Source organism: Triticum aestivum, chromosome 7D (assembly GCF_018294505.1).
Source record: "Triticum aestivum cultivar Chinese Spring chromosome 7D, IWGSC CS RefSeq v2.1, whole genome shotgun sequence".
Taxonomy (NCBI): domain Eukaryota; kingdom Viridiplantae; phylum Streptophyta; class Magnoliopsida; order Poales; family Poaceae; genus Triticum; species Triticum aestivum.
This window is the reverse complement of record NC_057814.1, coordinates 92269408-92291066: the sequence shown is the minus strand read 5'-3', so window position 1 is coordinate 92291066 and position 21659 is coordinate 92269408.

Genomic DNA, 21659 nt, shown 5'->3' with positions numbered 1-21659 from the left:
CATTATGAGAGCCGGTGGCTCAATTGTAATATGGCCGAAGCTGAGCTATGTTCCACGGCCGACGGGTCTCTTCCTCCGACTTGTGTGAATCTTTATGCTCCTGAACGTCAATAAGGTAGTATGACCCATTGTGCAAGTTCTTGCTGACCACAAAGGGCCCTTCCCAAGGCGGGGATAGCTTATGTGCATCTGTTTGATCTTGGATGAGCTGGAGCACCAGATCACCTTCCTGGAAGACCCGGGACTTAACCCGGCGACTGTGATAACGGCGCAGGTCTTGTTGGTAAATCGCTGAGCGAGCTGCTGCCACATCACGCTGATCGTCCAACAAGTCAAGAGCATCTTGGCGCGCCTGTTCATTATCCGCCTCAACATAAGCCGCCACTCGAGGCGAGTCATGACGGATGTCACTGGGGAGGACTGCTTCCGCTCCATAAACCATGAAGAAAGGCGTGTAACCCGTAGACCTGTTAGGAGTAGTATTGATGCTCCATAACACGGAGGGTAACTCCTCCACCCAACAACCCGGCGTCTGTTGCAAAGGGACCAAAAGCCGGGGCTTAATGCCCTTCAAGCTCTCCTGATTAGCTCTCTCAGCTTGACCATTGGATTGAGGATGAGCCACTGATGAAACATCAGGTCGAATATGCTCTCGTTGACAAAACTCCTCCATGGCGCCCTTAGACAGATTGGTACCATTGTCAGTTATAATGCTGTGTGGAAAGCCAAAGCGAAATATCACCCTTTTCATGAACTGAACCGCCGTGGCTGCGTCACACTTACTAACTGGCTCTGCTTCAACCCACTTTGTGAATTTGTCAACTGCCACCAAGAGGTGGGTCTTCTTATCCTTGGACCTTTTAAAAGGCCCAACCATGTCAAGCCCCCAGACCGCAAATGGCCAAGTGATTGGTATCATCCTCAACTCTTGAGCCGGCACATGAGCCCGTCGCGAGAACCTCTGACAACCGTCACATTTACTGACCAAGTCCTCCGCATCAGCATGAGCCGTCAGCCAATAAAAACCATGACGGAAAGCCTTGGCCACAAGAGATTTTGAGTCGGCATGATGGCCACAATCCCCCTCGTGAATCTCACGCAAAATATCTTGGCCTTCCTCAGGGGAAACACAACGCTGGAAAGTTCCAGTAACACTGCGACGATGCAGCTCGCCATTGATGATGACCATTGACTTAGACCGCCGGGTTATTTGTCTGGCCAAAGTTTCATCCTCAGGCAAATCTCCCCGGGTCATGTAAGCCAAGTATGGTACCGTCCAGTCTGGGGTGATGTGGAGAGCCGCCACCAACTGTGCTTCCGGGTCAGGGACAGCCAAGTCTTCCTCTGTAGGTAACTTAACAGAAATGTTATGCAAGATGTCCAAGAAAGTATTAGGCGGCACCGGTTTTTGCTGAGAGCCCAGCCGACTTAATGCATCAGCCACCTCGTTCTTCCTGCGATTGATGTGCTCTACTTGGTAACCCTGAAAGTGTCCAGCAACGGCATCAACTTCACGGCGATAAGCCACCATGAGAGGGTCCTTGGAATCCCACTTGCCTGATACTTGTTGAGCCACTAGATCTGAGTCGCCCAAACATCGTACTCTGCTCAAGCTCATTTCCTTAGCCACCCGAAGACCATGGAGCAAAGCCTCGTACTCAGCCGCATTGTTAGTGCATGGAAACATCAACCGTAGCACATAACGGAACTTGTCACCTTTAGGGGAAGTCAACACGACTCCAGCCCCCGAGCCCTCCAATTCCCTAGACCCATCGAAGTGAATAGTCCAATATGTATTATCCGGCTTTTCTTCCGGCACTTGTAGCTCTGTCCAATCGTTGATGAAATCCACCAAAGCTTGAGATTTAACAGCAGTGCGCGGTACGTATTTCAGACCATGAGGCCCGAGCTCTATAGCCCACTTAGCCACTCTTCCTGTGGCTTCTCTATTTTGGATGATATCTCCAAGGGGAGCAGAACTAACCACAGTGATAGGGTGACCCTGGAAATAATGCTTAAGCTTCCGGCTTGCCATGAACACACCATAAACAAGCTTCTGCCAATGTGGATACCGCTGTTTGGACTCAATGAGCACTTCACTGACGTAGTAAACCGGCCGCTAAACCGGGTACTCCTTACCCTCTTCCTTGCGCTCCACCACCACTGCCACACTGACGGCTCGTGTGTTAGCAGCTACATACAGTAATAAGGGCTCCTTGTCAACCGGAGCAGCAAGGACTGGGGGCTCAGCCAGCTGCCTCTTTAAATCCTCAAAAGCAGCATTAGCAGCATCATTCCAGATAAAGTCATCAGTTTTCTTCATCAACTGGTACAGTGGCATGGCCTTTTCACCCAAGCGGCTTATAAACCGGCTCAAAGCAGCAATGCGGCCTGCTAGGCGCTGGACGTCGTTTATACACGCCGGCTTAGCCAGAGAGGTGATTGCCTTGATTTTTTCCGGGTTAGCTTCAATGCCTCTATTAGAAACCAGGAAACCCAAGAGCTTGCCTGCAGGAACACCAAAAACACACTTGGCCGGGTTAAGCATCATCTTGTAAACCCGGAGATTATCAAAGGTTTCTCTAAGGTCATCGACTAGAGTCTCCTTCTCCCTGGATTTAACCACAATATCATCCACATAGACATGAACATTGCGCCCAATCTGGTTATGAAGACAATTCTGCACACAATGCTGGTAAGTCGCCTGTGCACTCTTGAGTCCAAAAGGCATAGACACATAACAGAAGGCTCCAAAGGGAGTGATGAACGCCGTCTTCTCCTGGTCCTTAACTGCCATTTTAATCTGATGGTATCCAGAATAAGCATCCAAGAAACTTAAGCGTTCACAACCCGCCATAGCATCAATGATTTGATCAATACGGGGGAGAGCAAAAGGATCAGCCGGACACGCCTTGTTTAAGTCCGTGTAGTCCACACACATCCGCCAGGTGCCATTCTTCTTGAGCACGAGCACCGGGTTAGCTAACCATTCTGGATGAAAGACTTCGACAATAAACCCGGCTGCCAAGAGCTGGGCCACCTCCTCACCAATGGCTTTCCGCCTCTCCTCATTAAACCGCCGAAGGAATTGCCTGACCGGCTTAAATTTCGGATCAATATTGAGAGTGTGCTCAGCGAGTTCTCTAGGTACACCTGGCATGTCAGAAGGTTTCCATGCAAAAATGTCCCTCTTCTCACAGATGAACTCGATGAGCGCCCTTTCCTATTTTGGATCCAGATTGGCGCTGATGCTAAACTGCTGAGATGAATCACCTGGAACGAAATCAACAAGTTTAGTCTCATCAGCTGACTTAAATTTCATTGCCGGCTCATGCTCCGTGGTCGGCTTTTTCAGAGATGTCATATCTTTTGGGTCAACATTATCCTTGTAAAACTTCAGCTCCTCTGTTGCACAAACAGATTCTGCATAAGCCGCGTCACCTTCCTCACACTCCAAGGCTATCTTTCGGCTACCATGAACCGTAATGGTCCCATTGTGACCCGGCATCTTGAGCTATAGGTATACGTAACACGGCCGTGCCATGAACTTGGCGTAAGCCGGCCGCCCAAATATGGCATGATACGGACTTCTTATCTTGACCACCTCAAAGGTCAATTTTTCCACCCTGTAGTTGTATTCATCTCCAAAGGCCACTTCCAGTTCGATCTTACCAACTGGATAAGCCGACTTACCAGGCACCACACCATGGAAAACAGTATTGGACTGGCTGAGGTTCTTATCAATCAACCCCATACGACGGAAGGTCTCATAATAGAGGATGTTGATGCTGCTGCCTCCATCCATGAGCACCTTAGTGAACTTATATCCTCCCACCTGAGGAGCCACCACCAGGGCCATGTGACCCGGATTATCAACCCGGGGAAGGTGATCCTCCCTACTCCACACAATAGGCTGCTCAGACCATCTTAAATAGCGTGGAACCGCCGGCTCAACAGCATTCGCAGCCCTCTTATGAAGCTTCTGATCTCGCTTACACAGACTGGTGGTAAACACATGATACTGTCCACCATTGAGATGCTTTGGATTGGTCTGGTATCCCCCCTGTTGCTGTTGATGACCCTGGCCGGACTGCTGATTAAAGCCCCCTTGAACATTCTGAGGATTGGAATTTGAGCCGCCGCCCGGGCCACGAAAGCCGCCGGCACCTGAGCCGCCGCCCGAGCCATTATTGCCATTGAAGGCGTTGGAATTCTTAAAGGCCTTCATGATTGTGCAATCTTTCCATAGATGAGTAGCTGGCTTCTCCCTAGAGCCATGCCTTGGACAAGGCTCATTCAACAACTGCTCAAGCGTTGGGCCTGAACCGCCGGCTCGGGGAGGTGGCCTTCCTTTACGTCGCTGGTTGTTACCCTGTGAGCTGGCATTGGCCACAAACTCCATGCTGCCATCAGCCTTACGCTTGTTACCTCCTTGGTTTGCCGGGTTATGCTGAGGACCCTTGCCATTGCCGTTCTTCTTTCCCTTCCCTGTCCTTTCATCATCTGACGCGGGGTCCTTGGTACTATCAGAGTTGGCGTACTTGACGAGAGCCGCCATCAGCGTACCCATATCATTGCAGTCGCGCTTGAGCCGCCCGAGTTTCATCTTCAGGGGCAGGAAACGACAATTCTACTCCAACATTAAGACTGCAGAGCCGGCATCCATCTTATCAGATGAATGTATTATCTCTTTGACCCGGCGAACCCAATGTGTCGTAGACTCACCCTCCTGCTGTTTACAGTTAGTCAAATCCACAATTGACATAGACTTCCTACAGGTATCTTTGAAGTTTTGGATGAACCGGGCTTTCAGCTCAGCCCAAGACCCGATAGAATTCGGCGGCAACCCTTTCAACCAAGTGCGGGCAGTCCCATCTAACATCATGGTGAAGTACTTGGCCATCGCCGCTTCGCTGACCTCCAGCAATTCCATGGCCATCTCGTAACTCTCGATCCAGGCTCCGGGTTGTAAATCAGCCGTGTAATTAGGCACCTTCCTAGGCCCTTTGAAGTCCTTGGGTAGACGTTCATTGCGGAGAGCCGACACTAAACAAGGGACACCTCCAGTCCTCGTAGGGATAACCACGTCGACGGAAGCCGTCGGATAAGCCGGGGGTGTCTGGTAAGCCGTCAACTGAGGCACCTGCTCCGCCTCTTGCCGTGCTCTGTCTTGGTCTGCTGCGTGAAAGGCCCCGTTATGAGCCGGGCCGTGGCTAGGTGGCAAGTCATGGCGTCGGACACTACTTGAGCCGGTCGCTGAGACCATGTGTCTGCTATAACTCGGGCTCTGGCCTGGACGAGGGGTTGAATGGATCCTGTCACGGCTATAAGAGGACGCCTCTTGCTGCGCTAGAGCTGTCTGAAGGAGCTCTCTGACCCGGTGGGTTTCAACCGCCGTTGGAGAGTCGCCATCAATCGGGAGAGCCGCCAGCCGTGCCGCCGCGGCGACCATGTTTTCCAACGGGTTGGCATAATGACCCGGTGGTATTGGGACATACTGAGGCGGGGCAGGGTTCACCCGGGGAGGTCCCATCACTTGGGGCTGAATTGGTGTCCCAGCCCCGGGCACTATGATCTCCGGCGGGTTACTAGACCTTGCACCCGGCGTGTTGAAGAGGTTTCGAGGATCGTAAACCGGAGGGAGTCCAGACTGGGCCTTTTGATGCCTCCTTCTCATGACCTCATTGGATGCGCTTTGATCCATCGTGAGCCGGAAGGACTGTGCCTGAATCAGCTGACTCTGGGCGTCGAGAGCCGCCCTCTCTGCAGCCATCCTGATCCCCTCCGCCACCAGATTCTCCTTGGCCTTTGCTAGATCCAACTTTAACTGTGCCACCTCCGCGTCATGCTGAACTTGATCCGCCGGAGCCACCGTAGCGGTCAACAAGACCGTCAGCTTGTCTGTGAGATCCATCAGCACCTAAGCCGGTGAAGGCACCGGGCTTCCTGACCCGGAGGCGGGGTTTTGAACAGGTTGCGCGCCGGCCATGAAGATTCCAACCCGGCTCGGCGGTTCAAAAGGGTCCGGAATGCTGTCGCCATCGGAACAACCCCTGAGCCTGCCATCTTGAAGTTGATACAACGAGTTTGACTCATCCGTAGACGACTCGCCGTCAGAGCCGGCGGCCGTCTCATCACCAGATCCAGAACCTTCAGAGAGTCCTCCATGAACACATCCCACAAAAGCATGCTTCAAGGCAGGTAGAGCCCGGGCGGGTCGTGCGCGCTGAGCCGTCTCGATGAGATCGGCGCAGAGATCCGGCTCAGGGCCCGGCTCACCAATCTTGCCAAGACATGAATTCCGCCGAAGGGGAACCGGTACCCGTACTCAATTGAGCCGGCGTCGGGGCCCCAGTTTGCATCGTCGATGTAGAGCTTGCCGCGATGACTCTTGGTCATCCGGCCCACAGCGTATCCCTTGAGCCCTTCGAAGCTGCCCTTCAAGAACTCAAATCCACCGTGCGGCAGCCCCACGGTGGGCGCCAACTGTCGTGGAATTGTCACGGCAGATGTCCTCGTGCAAGGACTTAGTCGTGGAGTCATCGCAGCTAGGAAGCTTAAACGGGTTAAGCGGGACAAGGAACACGAGGGTTATACTGGTTCGGCCCCTTACGGTGAAGGTAAAAGCCTACGTCCAGTTGAGGTGGTATTGATTAGGGTTTCGATGACCAGGAGCTAAACCGCCCTGCCTGGTTATCGATCTTGTCTTTTTCTGCCCCCAAACCGCCGCCGGGTCGTCCCTTTATATAGATAGGTTGACGCCCAGCGGCTCTCAGAGCCCCGGCCGGCTCATAACAGTGTCCGGCTCGGACTCTTAACTATCCTTGCCTTACACTACAAGTCTTGCCATACGGCGGTTTACCACTACGGGCCTTAAGCCACCTCCGGGTCTTAAGCCCATCATCTAACCCGCCGTCTTCAAGCTTGGTACTGGGCTTCGCATGATGACCATTATGAGTAACCCGGCCCCTCCTGGGCGGGTGACTCTAATGGTTATATCCTCAACACTATGTCTTGGAGCATCTGGATTCGAAGGTCATGAAAATATGGAGACAAAGATAATTCATCTTAGGACCCATCATGGTTATGATTTTGGTGTAAAGCTATACAATTCAAAGAGCGTATCCCATTTTGGTTGCTCGAATTAGTTGGGGAACGTAGTATTTCAAAAAATTTCCTACGATCACGCAAGATCTATGTAGGAGAAGCATAGCAACACGAGCGGGGAGAGTGTGTCCACGTACCCTCGTAGACCGAAAGCGGAAGCATTAAGTAACGCGATTGATGTAGTGAACGTCTTCGCGATCCAACCGATCAAGTACCGAACGCACGACACCTTCGCGAACTGCACACGCTCAACTCGGTGACGTCCCTCGAACTCTAGATCCAGCTGAGGCCTGAGGGAGAGTTTCGTCAGCACGACGGCGTGGTGACGGTGATGATGAAGTTACCGACGCAGGGCTTCGCCTAAGCACTACGACAATATGACCGAGGTGGAAAACTGTGGAGGGGGGTACCCCACACGGCTAAAGATCTACTTGTGTGTCTATGGGGTGCCCCTCTCCCCTGTATATAAAGGAGGGGAGGAGGAGGCCGGCCGTCCACAAGGGGCGCGCCAAGGGGGAGGAATCCTACTCCTAGTAGGACTAGGTTTCCCCCTTTCCTAGTCCAAGTAGGAGAAGGGGGAAGGAGGAGGAGGAGAGAAGGAAGGAGGGGGGGGGGGTGCCGCCACACCCCTTGTCCAATTCGGATTGGGGCAAGGGGGGCGGGCGCCACCTCCTGGCCAGCCCTCTCTCTTCTACACTAAGGCCCATTAGGCCCAATAGCTTCCCGGAGGGGGGTTCCGGTAACCCCCGGTACTCCGAAACTTATCTGATACGACCCGAACCATTCTGGTGTCCGAATATAACCTTCCAATATATGAATCTTTATGTCTTGACCATTTCAAGACTCCTCGTCACGTCTGTGATCTCATCCGGGACTCCGAACAACCTTCAGTACATCAAATCACATAAACTCATAATACGAATCGTCATCGAACGTTATGCGTGCGGACCCTACGGGTTCGAGAACTATGTAGGCATGACCGAGACACATCTCCGGTTAATAACCAATAGCGGAACCTAGATGCTCATATTGGTTCCTACATATTCTACGAAAATCTTTATCAGTCAAACCGCACAACAACAAACGTTGTTCCCTTTGTCATCGGTATGTTACTTGCCCGAGATTCGATCGTCGGTATCATCATACCCAGTTCAATCTTGTTACCGGCAAGTCTCTTTACTCGTTCTATAATGCATCATCCCGCAACTAACTAATTAGTCACATTGCTTGCAAGGCTTATAGTAATGTACATTACCGAGAGGGCCCAGAGATACCTCTCCGACAATTGGAGTGACAAATCCTAATCTCGATCTATACCAACTCAACAAACACCATCGGAGACAACTGTAGAGCATCTTTATAATCACCCAATTACGTTGTGACGTTTGATAGCACACTAAGTGTTCCTCCAGTATTCGGGAGTTGCATAATCTCATAGTCATAGGAACATGTATAAGTCATGAAGAAAGCAATAGCAATAAACTAAACGATCATAGTGCTAAGCTAACGGATGGGTCTTGTCCATCACATCATTCTCTAATGATGTGATCCCGTTCATCAAATGACAACACATGTCTATGGCTAGGAAACTTAACCATCTTTGATTAACAAGCTAGTCTAGTAGAGGCATACTAGGGACACTCTCTTTGTCTATGTATTCACACATGTACTAAGTTTCCGGTTAATACAATTCTAGCATGAATTATAAACATTTATCATGATATTAGGAAATATAAATAACAACTTTATTATTGCCTCTAGGTCATATTTCCTTCAGTCTCCCACTTGCACTAGAGTCAATAATCTAGATTACATAGTAATGATTCTAACACCCATGGAGTCTTGGTGCTGATCATGTTTTGCTCGTGAGAGAGGCTTAGTCAACGGGTCTGCAATATTCAGATCCGTATGTATCTTGCAAATCTCTATGTCTCCCTCCTTGACTTGATCGCGGATGGAATTGAAGCGTCTCTTGATGTGCTTGGTTCTGTGAAATCTAGATTCCTTTGCCAAGGCAATTGCACCACTATTGTCACAAAAGATTTTCATTGGACTCGATGCACTAGGTATGACACCTAGATCGGATATGAACTCCTTCATCCAGACTCCTTCATTTGCTGCTTCCGAAGCAGCTATGTACTCCGCTTCACACGTAGATCCTGCCACGACGCTCTGCATGGAACTGCACCAACTTACAGCTCCTCCCTTCAATATAAATACGTGTTCGGTTTGTGACTTAGAGTCATTCGGATCAGTGTCAAAGCTTGCATCAATGTAACCATTTACGATGAGCTCTTTGTCACCTCCATAAACGAGAAACATATCCTTAGTCCTTCTCAGGTATTTCAGGATGTTCTTGACCGCTGTCCAGTGATCCACTGCTTGATTACTTTGGTACCTCCCTGCTAAACTAATAGCAAGGCACACATCAGGTCTGGTACACAACATTGCATACATGATAGAAACTATGGCTGAAGCATAGGGAATGACTTTCATTTTCTCTCTATCTTCTGCAGTGGTCGGGCATTGAGTCTGACTCAACTTCACACCTTGTAACACAGGCAAGAACCCTTTCTTTGCTTGATCCATTTTGAACTTCTTCAAAACTTTATCAAGGTATGTGCTTTGTGAAATTCCAATTAAGCGTGTTGCTCTATCTCTATAGATCTTGATGCCCAATATATAAGCAGCTTCACCGAGGTATTTCATTGAAAAATTCTTATTCAAGTATCCTTTTATGCTATCCAGAAATTCAGTATCATTTCCGATCAACAATATGTCATCCACATATAATATCAGAAATGCTACAGAGCTCCCACTCACTTTCTTGTAAATACAAGCTTCTCCAAAAGTCTGTATAAAACCATATGCTTTGATCACACTATCAAAGCGTATATTCTAACTCCGAGATGCTTGCACTAGTCCATAAATGGATCGCTGGAGCTTGCACACATTGTTAGCACCTTTTGGATCGACCAAACCTTCTGGTTGCATCATATACAACTCTTCTTTAAGATATCCATTTAGGAATGCAGTTTTGACATCCATTTGCCAAATTTCATAATCATAAAATGCGGCAATTGCTAACATGATTCGGACGGACTTAAGCATCGCTACGGGTGAGAATGTCTCATCGTAGTCAACTCCTTGAACTTGTCAAAAACCTTTCGCAACAAGTCGAGCTTTGTAGACAGTAACATTACCATCAGCATCAGTCTTTTTCTTGAAGGTCCATTTATTCGCTGATCATCTGGCAAGTCAACCAAAGTCTACACTTTGTTCTCATACATGCATCCCATCTCATATTTCATGGCTTCAAGCCATTTCGCGGAATCTGGGCTCATCATTGCTTCCTCATAGTTCGTAGGTTCGTCATGGTCAAGTAACATGACTTCCAGAACAGGATTAGCGTACCACTCTGGTGTGTATCTTACTCTGGTTGACCTACGAAGTTCAGTAGTAACTTGATCAGAAGTTTCATGATCATCATCATTAGCTTCCTCACTAATTGGTGTAGGAATCACTGGAACTGATTTCTGTGATGAACTACTTTCCAATAAGGGAGCAGGTACAATTACCTCATCAAGTTCTACTTTCCTCCCACTCACTTCTTTCGAGAGAAACTCCTTCTCTAGAAAGGATCCATTCTTAGCAACAAATATCTTGCCTTCGGATCTCTGGTAGAAGGTGTACCCAACAGTCTCCTTTGGGTATCCTATGAAGACACATTTCTCCGATTTGGGTTTGAGCTTATCAGGTTGAAGCTTTTTCACATAAGCATCACAGCCCCAAACTTTAAGAAACGACAACTTGGGTTTCTTGCCAAACCACAGTTCATATGGTGTCATCTCAACGGATTTAGATCGTGCCCTATGTAACGTGAATGCAGCTGTCTCTAAAGCATAACCCCAAAATGATAGCGGTAAATCAGTAAGAGACATCATAGACCGCACCATATCTAATAAAGTTTGATTACGACATTCAGACACACCATTACGCAGTGGTGTTCCAGGTGGCGTAAGTTGCGAAACTATTCCGCATTGTTTCAAATGAAGAGCAAACTCATAACTCAAATATTCACCTCCACGATCAGGTCGTAGAAACTTTATTTTCTTGTTACAATGATTTTCCACTTCACTCTGAAATTCTTTGAACTGTTCAAATGTTTTAGACTTATGTTTCATCAAGTAGATATACCCATATCTGCTCAAATCATCTGTGAAGGTCAGAAAATAATGATACCCGCCGTGAGCCTCAACACTCATTGGACCGCATACATCAGTATGTATTATTTCCAACAAGTCTGTTGCTCGCTCCATTGTTCCGGAGAACGGAGTCTTAGTCATCTTGCCCATGAGGCATGGTTCGCAAGCATCAAGTGATTCATAATCAAGTGATTCCAAAAGCCCATCGGCATGGAGTTTCTTCATGCGCTTTACACCAATATGACCTAAACGGCAGTGCCACAAATAGGTTGCACTATCATTATTAAACTTATATCTTTTGGCTTCAATACTATGAATATGTGTATCACTACTATCGAGATTCAATAAAAATAGACCATTCATCAAGGGTGCATGACCATAAAAGGTATTACTCATATAAATAGAACAACCATTATTCTCTGATTTAAATGAATAACCATCTCGCATCAAACAAGATCCAGATATAATGTTCATGCTTAACGCTGGCACCAAATAACAATTATTCAGGTCTAAAACTAATCTCTAAGGTAGATGTAGAGGTAGCGTGCCGACGACGATCACATCGACTTTGGAACCATTTCCCTCGCGCATCGTCACCTCGTCCTTAGCCAATCTTCGCTTAATCCATAGCCCCTGTTTTGAGTTGCAAATATGAGCAACAGAACCAGTATCAAAAACCCAGGCGCCACTACGAGCATTAGTAAGGTACACATCAATAACATGTATATCAAATATACCTTTAGTTTGCCATCCTTCTTATCCACCAAATACTTGGGGCAGTTCCGCTTCCAATGACCAGTCCCTTTGAAGTAGAAGCACTGAGTCTCAGGCTTAGGTCTAGACTTGGGCTTCTTCACTTGAGCAGCAACTTGCTTCCCGTTCTTCTTGAAGTTACTCTTCTTCCTTTGCCCTTTTTCTTGAAACTAGTGGTCTTGTTAACCATCGACACTTGATACTCCTTCTTGATTTCTACCTCCGCAGCTTTTAGTATCACGAAGAGCTCGGGAATTGTCTTATCCATCCCTTGCATATTATAGTTCATCATGAAGCTTTTGTAGCTTGGTGGCAGTGATTGAAGAACTCTGTCAATGACACTATCAACCGGAAGATTAACTCCCAGCTGAGTCAAGTGATTGTGGTACCCAGACATTCTGAGTATATGTTCACTGACAGAACTATTCTCCTCCATTTTGCAGCTGTAGAACTTATTGGAGACTTCATATCTCTCAATCCGGGCATTTGCTTGAAATATTAACTTCAACTCCTGGAACATCTCATATGCTCCATGACGTTCAAAACGTTGTTGAAGTCCCGGTTCTAAGCCATAAAGCATGGCACACTGAACTATCGAGTAGTCATCAGCTTTGCTCCGCCAGGCGTTCACAACGTCTGGTGTTGCTCCTGCAGCGGGTCTTGCACCTAGCGGTGCTTCCAGGACATAATTCTTCTGTTCAGCAATGAGGATAATCCTCAAGTTACGGACCCACACTAGAAAAAAAACACTTCCGTGATGATACATGTTTGTCACAGTAGGTCACGGTTTCTGTCATGCATGTACATCCATGACAAATTTATGACAGAATCAAGATAGTCATACCTGTCTTGTCGTAGAAGTGTTCCATGACATTACCAAAATTATCATCACGGAAGTGTCCACTTCCATGATGATAAATCGCGCATCACAGAAGTGCTTTCGTCAAGGGTGACCGACACGTGGCATCCACCGTAACGGAACGCCGTTAAGCTATCGGGTCCGGTTTTGGATCCGATAACCCGTTAACAGCCCCGACCAGTGGGGATTTTCCACGTGTAAAATCATCATTGGCTGGAGGAAACACGTGTCGGCTCACCGTTGAGACAAATGTCACCCCCTCATTGGACCCGAAGCGCCTATGATACATCGACACGTGGCACGGCCCAACAGAGGCCCATTCCTGTGAAAAGGCCGCCCCGTTTGACTTGGTCAAAAGGTGGCGGGCCGGCCCACAGCAAGCCTGTTAACGACCTGTTCACATATAGCCCATTTACAGCCCGCTAACCCAGGATCCCTTTACGGCCTATCCGAATTAGGCCGAGTAGTGACCTATGGGCCGTCCAATATAATTCCAGCCCGTTTTAACTTCCGGCCCATGTATGGCCCATGACGTCTTTCGGCCCATATGAGGCCCTTTGTAACTCTCGGCCCATTAACGGCCCGTGGTAAAACTGGCCCCTAATGAACAGTGTATGAATTTATACCCATTAACGGCACGTGGTGAAACTGGCCCGTAATGAAGAGTGTATCACTTTATACCCATTAACGGCCCGTTATTCCGTTGGGCCGTTTCCAGCCCATGTTATCTTTCGGCCTTCTCAGGGCCCATTTTTTCTTGGGCTCATTTCCATCATTCGTTTAATTACGGCCTGTTACTGTCATTTTCTGCTTGTGGGCCAAATTCAGCCCGTGGTTACAGTCGACCCGTTTGTGGCCCGTTAATACGTTGGGCCATTTTCATAGCGTCATCAAATACGGCCAATTAACGACGGCCCGTTATGGTCGGCCCATGAGCTGACGATTTCAACTCTAGCCCATTTACGGCCATAATGTGGTCTGTTGTTGGCCCATGTTTGGCCAACCGATCATACGGCCCGTAGAAGGCCCATTGATGATACGGCCTGTAGAAGGCCCATTGATGATACGGCCCGTAGAAGGCCCATCGTGTCTACGTCCCGTATAAGGCCCATTGTTTCTACGCCCCGTAGAAGGCCCATTGTTTCTACGGCCCATAGGAGGCCCATGTTAACTATAGTAAATATGTAGCCCATGGTTATTGTGGCCTAGTTTTAAAAAACAGGTTATTCCGGCCACTAGCAAACCGCTGAAAAAGAACTGCACTGACTACAAGAAAACAAATAAACAAGACAATAAGGAAATAAATTAGCAAGCAACTTACGCTAGGCTATCCTGGCTATTACACATATTACATCCACTGGGCATAACAGTTCGCCACCAGTGCAAATATAGGGAACAAAGCAGCATATAAACGCCGCAGCAAAACAAGTCCAGAACTGAAACCACTTCAGAAGAGCTCAAGAAACAATATCCTGGGTACCCATAATGCTGACAAGATGCTTAGCTAGCTTATTAACTTTCTCTTGTATGGCGCTTAAATCCTCCAACACTTGCTGTTGCATCCGAAAGTATGCATCTGAATTCTGTAGGGACTTCCTCAGTCATTCGGCTTCCTATCGCATAACATCTGGTCGATGTCTTTCAACTTGAATTTGAGACTCAAGAAGCCGAACTGATTTAGGCAGCGAGTTCGAAGAGCTGGTGCCGGCAGTAGTAGCCAGTAACTCGAACACTACATCAAGACAGGACTTTGGGGTTGTCTCAGTGTCTTCAATATAGTTTTTATCAGCTTTCTTGGAGACCAACAGGGATGTCTCACTACCTTGAACCTTATCTTCATTACTTCCTTTACCATTGCATAACGGGGTACTCTTCTCCAATATTTTATCCGCGTTCTAAAAGAGAAACAAACAAACACATCACATGTTTACAATGTAGTATATGAAAGTCATTTTGGTAAACCAGTTCAGTAGTAAGGTGGACAGGATAACAACATGAAAGAAATATATATCTATGTAGTATGGTCACTCTATGGTCTATATCATTCTAGTTTATGTTGCGAAATCAAGATAGATACAGTTCGAATCATATCTATTTAAGACAAAGCAGCATAGACAGAATATAAGTGTGGTAAACTACACAGCAATAACAACACTTTTAATGTGTATGGCATGAGAACATAACTGTTTATTCAATTGAAACTGAAATCAACATAGAGCAAGTTACAACAGCAAACACGTTAAAGAAACAGGTTTAAAACATACCTGTTGCGCCATTGGAGTTTCACTTGCATCCTTCAAATTTGAAATTAGTTGGTATGATTAAATACAGTGATGCAAGAGCAAAGTAGTATGAACCATAGCTACGGAAACTGACCTGAGAACAATTATTCTTCTGCTTTAAGCGTTGACTTGGGGTTCGGAGTGGTGGTCCTCGTGCTTTGGGCACTGAAGTTGCCTTACTAACTTCTCGTGTTTGGGTGCTCTGTGGTGGAGACTGTGCTGTGTCAACGGGAACTGGGTTACTATCTGCTGGGGTTGGGGTTAGAAGGGGTGTAGCTGGTTCTCTGTCCAACTGGGTAGGGGTACAATCTGCATGAGTCTGGGTTATGTGTGGTGGGGCTGGTTCTTGGGAAAGTACAACCGTGGTTCTATCTCCATCGACAGGTAGCACGATCTTTTCTGAAGACCGTGTTTTTACTCCCACAGATACTGCCATCACCCCCTCCAATTGAAATGGCTGATAAACAAGAAAAGTAATTGAATGTACAGACATTGTATGATAGAGAGGTGCAATGGATAGTAGGGAAGAAAACAGGGCATGAAATAATTCACATTTATGTTGTCTAACCAAACAGAATAGCAGGACATAATTTCACATATATGGTGGCTAATTAAACAGGATAGCATGACACAATTTCACATGTATGGTGGATAACTAAACAGGATAGAACGACATACTTCGAAATATGGTGACTTGTAAATAGGATGAGATGATATAACTATACGATGTGTCTATTAAAGTGGTTGGCATGCCATAAATCACAAACATGCCGTTGATGGAAACATGATGGCATGATATAATTCACAGATAGAATGACATAATTCAAAATATGATGACTATGTAAACAGGATGAGATGATATAACTATATTATTTCTTTAGAAAATGGGTTGGCATGCCATAATTCAGATACATGTTGTATATGTAAACATCATGGCATGATATAATTCAAATATATGATTTATATACTAAGGAAGTGAGCAGAGGGCAATCGCATATATGATGTGTCAACTAAGGAGATGGCATTCAATATCATGTATATGATGTAAAAACTAAGCATTGCAATACAACATATGCATGATGTGAGTAATATAACCCTGCCAAGTTTGAGCATACACCTCAGGGGGATAATAGGACTGGTCATCTGCCTCTGAATCCTCCTCTAAAGAGCTATCTGTAACCAGCAAGATATCTGCTTCAGCAGGTAGCATTGTCTGCCCTTAAGACCTTGTTTTCACTCCGGATTTCTCCATCACCAATTCAAATGGCTGATGGACAGGAAGAGCAGTTGAATATACAAACATTGTCGACAAAAGCAATGAGAAATACAAAAAAGGACGGCATGATATAATTCACATATATGACGCTTGGCTAAACAGCATGGCATTGCATAATTCACATATATAATGCCTTGCAACAAGATAGCATTGCATAATTCACATATATAATGTCTTGCAACAAGATGGCATGGCATAATTCACATATATGGTAATTAGAAAGTAAACAGGTGGCATTCACACAAAGCATGTCTAAACTAAGCAAATGACATAGCAATGCAAGATACCATACGCACGATATGAGCACCATAACCCTGCCAAGTTAGAGCATGCACCTCGGGGGGGGGGGGAATAGGACTGGTCATCTGTCTATGAATCCTCCTGTGAGGAGCTATCTGTAACCAGCAAGACATGCGATTCGTCAGATAGCATTGTCTGCTCTGAAGACCTTGTTTCCACTCCAGATTTTTCCATGACCGTGCCGAATGGCTGATGCACAGGAAGAGTAATTGAATGTACTAAAATTGTTGACAAATTTAACATGTAATAAAAAATGATGCCATGATATAATTCACATATAAGATGACTGGCTAACCAGCGTGGCATTGCAAAATTCACATATATGATGCCTGGCTAAATAAGATGGCATTGCATGATTCACATATACGATAAAGAAACTAAACAGATGGCATTGACACAAAGCATGTCTAAACTAAGCAGATGACATCTTTGATGTATACAGTAAGCAATGCAAGGCACCATATGCATGATATTACCAACATCAGCATGCCAAGTTAGAGCGAATACATCATGGTGTAAATAGGAGCGGTCGTCTGCTTCTGAATCCCCCTCAGAATAGTTATCTTCCTCTTGATTACGATCCGAAATGGGTGGAGGGGGCTGCCTTTGCGCCCACCATGGAGCGACGTCTGCATGAAATTTTATTGCTACGCAAGGCTCGTCTCTTTTGCTCTACATGTTCAGTTCCATTGTGTACAATAACTGACATGCATAGGAATAAAACATAGTGAGATTATGTAAGGAGTGCATGCAGAATCCAGAGTGATGGTAGCAAACCGTGGATAGACCCAAAACCAATGATAGCAGGCAGATAATAGCTTTAGTTAAAAAATACAGATAATGGCTCCTTTAATGTTTGTTTGCACCCAACATGAAACTCATAGTAGACACCCGAGATTAACCAGATAGTAGACAGATAGTACTGATTGCTGCCCCAATATGTACCCCACAACCATTTAAAAACTCAAGTTTCAAAATAAGTTTGGACCTGACTCGGAGTCTAATAGGGGAACACGAAGATAAAGTAGCATGCCATCATATTAAGAGATGCATAACATAAGCAGACACGGAAGAGTGCGACCTCTCTTCCGGACCCGTGTAGTCCTCAAGGTCATCTGCTCAGTTGATGATGGTAATGCAGTTGTCGTGGCTGCCGGCGGTGGGGAAGAAGATCTGAGGCGGCGAAAGACAGTCTGGAGAGCGGATCCCTGCCGTGGTGAACCCTTACGTTGTTGGAGCAGCTGAGTTGGGGTGGAACACAGCACCGCAGGAGCAGGACAAACCACACAAGGTTTTTTGTGACACATATCTGTAACAGAAGTAATTGTGTAAGGGCGTGTTTGAAATTGAGGATTCTAACAATGCAGGGATAGGAAATAGACAGGAATAGGATAGGAATGCACGTGCAAAACAGAGAATTTAAAAACACAGGATTTATGCCAATCTGGGTGTTTGGCTCACAAGAATTGGAAGATCACAGGATGCAAAGAAGCATGGTGAGACTAAGTCAAACCACAAGAAGTGTACAACCTCTTTAGCGAAGCCATGTCGATCTTAGCGTGATTGGGTTGGCCGGTGAGGATGCTCCAGCTGACTTGGCTATCGGAGGAGGGGAAGAAGATCTTAGGCGTCTAGAGATGGAGCCCGAGGTACTGCTCCGCTGTGATGGAGGGTTTCATCGTTGGAGCAGCTCCGGTGAGTTGTACAACGCCGAGGCTGAAGCAGGACAAGAGAGACAACGTTAACCTGAGTGGAATTCTAATAGCATCTCCAATAGATGATGTAAAATACATAACCACAAAGTGCTAGATGTAAAATACATCAGCTGCTCATCTCTGAACTTAACTGTCGAAACTGAATTTAACTGTCGAAACTAAACTTGACTGTCGAAACTGATTTTTGCTATCGAAACTGAATTTTACTGTCGAACCTGAACGCACTAGAGGTGAGGCTACACGTCAGTCGACTCGCTTTTTCATCTCTGGTTGGTCGATTTTGCAGCCGTTGGATAGAAAATCAAGGGCCTGCAGTTCATCTTCAACCTCCACCCCCCTGAGCCGCCAGCCACCACCGGCCAAACAGCCGCCCGCGGCCGGCGGTGTGCCGCCCCGCCCGCCCCGAAAACACTCCCCACCGCCGGTCCGCCGCCGCCCCGTCCATCCCTCTAGCCCCCCCCCCCCCCGTGCCGAGCTTTTTCTCCGGCGATCCCCACGCCACCGCCCCACCACCGCCGGCGACCACCGCCCCCACCCTGAATCCTAAGATAGATAGTGGGGTACGTCTCTGGCGAGCCCCTTCCCCACTGCGGGTGGTTCTTCCTTAACTCTGGTGAGCCCCTCCACCCCTTGAAAATCGACTGACCCAAAAGTCGATTCAGTCGACTGAAGTGTAGCTAAATCGGACCAGCTTCGCAGGCAAGAGCAAGAGCGAGAGCAGCAGTGCGAGCAAGAGCAAGAGCAGACAAGGCAGGGGACCGAGAGCAAGAGCAGAGGAGCAGCGCGGGCGAGAGCTAAAGCAGCAGCAGCACGAGCGAGAGCTAAAGCAGCAGCAGCTCCTACTGATGTGGACGTCGCCGCCGAGGGAGCGACGCCATGGAGGAAGTGGCCGGCGACGCCGCAGTGGATGGAGCCGCGCCATGTCGGCTCGGGACTGAGCGCCAGCAACAGCGTGAGATCGAATCAAGAAGAAAATGCGGCAATTAGTGTACAACCTCTTTGGTGGCGCCGATTAAGCCGCAGCTTCATCCGAGGAAACGGTGATGATGCTCTTCCGGTGGTGCAGGTGAAGACGGCGGTGTGGGAATGGAGGTGGCGCGAAAGACAAGGGGAACGTCGGGGCAGCTCCTTGGAGGTGGAGGGCGGGGTGGCTGAACCGGTAGGATGACCAGATCGATGACGGATCCTCATCTGGTACGATGGATGAGGGACGTCGAGGTGTTGTTGTGGACGACGTTGTCGGGGAAGAGGCTCCGGCTGGGTAGCGGATGGAGGAGGGTGTGGGGCTTCGCGGGTTTTCCCGGCCTCGGTGTACGAATGGGTGGGCTGATGGGATGGGAGTGGGGAACCATGGCTTAGGGACGCGCTTGTCCGAAATATGGGGTATGTTACGAAAGTACCCCCACCGATTTGAGGCGGTTCTTTCGGTTCAGGGGTATCACGGGCATTTCACGTGTCGGGATTTCACAGGAGGTGGGAGTTTTCGCGCGCATTGTAATTTTGGAATAGCAAGGCGCGGGTTGAGATGGAGGGTGTTGTCAGAGCACAACGAGACAAATATATATCTTAAATATTTCGGGCTAACAAGGCGTGGGTTGAAATTTCCGGACAAGACTAACGTGTAATGTACCAAATCAATTCGCACTACAAATGTCATTCAGAACTTTGAATTCATGTTATGTTCAATTAAAATATTTCGCTACGTGTATAATGCATGCAACCTACTACTCAAATGAACGTTTTAGTGCATTCCAAACATATATACTACCGCTTCAATATGAACTAAATTTGAATTCGTTTCTCTATTTGAATAAGATCTTCAACCATGATTGTTGTGAAGTCAAAGCATTTGAATTCGTTTCTCTGTTTTAATAAGATCTACAATCATCATTATCGTCAAGTTAAATCATCGTTTGTGTATTATCTTCACAGCACACCACATGATTAGTCTCGAGTTACATATGAACTATGTGTACTATATGAACTCGAACTCGATTTTTTGAATACACTTTATGTTGATTTCAAATCACAGTACATTTCAAGTTCTAGCTAGATCTTCATAATCTAAACCATGTCTCATATGCATAATGTGTTTATCACATTATGTATGGTGCCCCGACCCCTACGCCTACAAGTATTTAGATGTGAGTTGCAAACACCACACATTACCACAAATTCAAATAAAATGTGAGAATGTTCGATATATATTATTGTTTAGATTGTTCAATATTTAGTTGTAAGCTGCAAAGGCCACACATTATCACAAATTCAAATAAAATGTGAGATTGTTCGATGTATAGTATGGTTTAGATTGTTCGACATTTAGCTCTGAGTTGCAAACGCCATGCATTATCACATTATGGTATACCTGTGCAAAACCACAACACGCCTATCACCGCTATATTCATGCATGCATATGTTTAAAACACTATGATATCCTATTCAAATATATGAATCCACTTTCATATCAAATTATGATCTTTGTTAGTCTCTTACACCCACACAATCCTCTAACCTTTGTAGCTACCACTAACTTACTCTCGTGCATGCACACGCCCTCCTCGCCCTCCCCCTCCCTCAGCATTCTATCCATCGCACACATTCATTTTTTTTCTTTAGGTCGTTCTCCCATAGTCTCCACAACTTTTTTCCGACACACACCGATCGATAAACCTCTCTAGCGATGTCTGCCTACAATATAAACACGCACCTTCAATCTCCTCCTTTATGTGTCCTTGCCTCGTGTCTCTCATACGGTCCCACACACGTGTAAACTCTCGCCCCTCTTTTCATCGATCTCACAACCGCACACTACTCCCCCTATCTAGCTAGTAGCTAGGCCTCTCGCACCACCTCCTAGCTCCATTCTCTCTGTCTATCCATCTCGCCGGGCCTTATTTGCCTCTAACAAATGGATGTACACCGACCGATCTCCCGCTATACATATAGCTAGCTAGGTCCTTATAACTCGTTTTTCCCACGCGTCGATCGATCTACCTCATTAGTTATGTCTCTCCCTTCCTCCGACAAACAACAATTCATCTACCGATCTAGTTAGTTTTGCTTACCAAACACATGGTTCCCCTTCATCATCCATGGATGCGTCCCGACAGATCTATCACGCACAGGCACACACAGAAACACATCCCCACTCTTATTGAT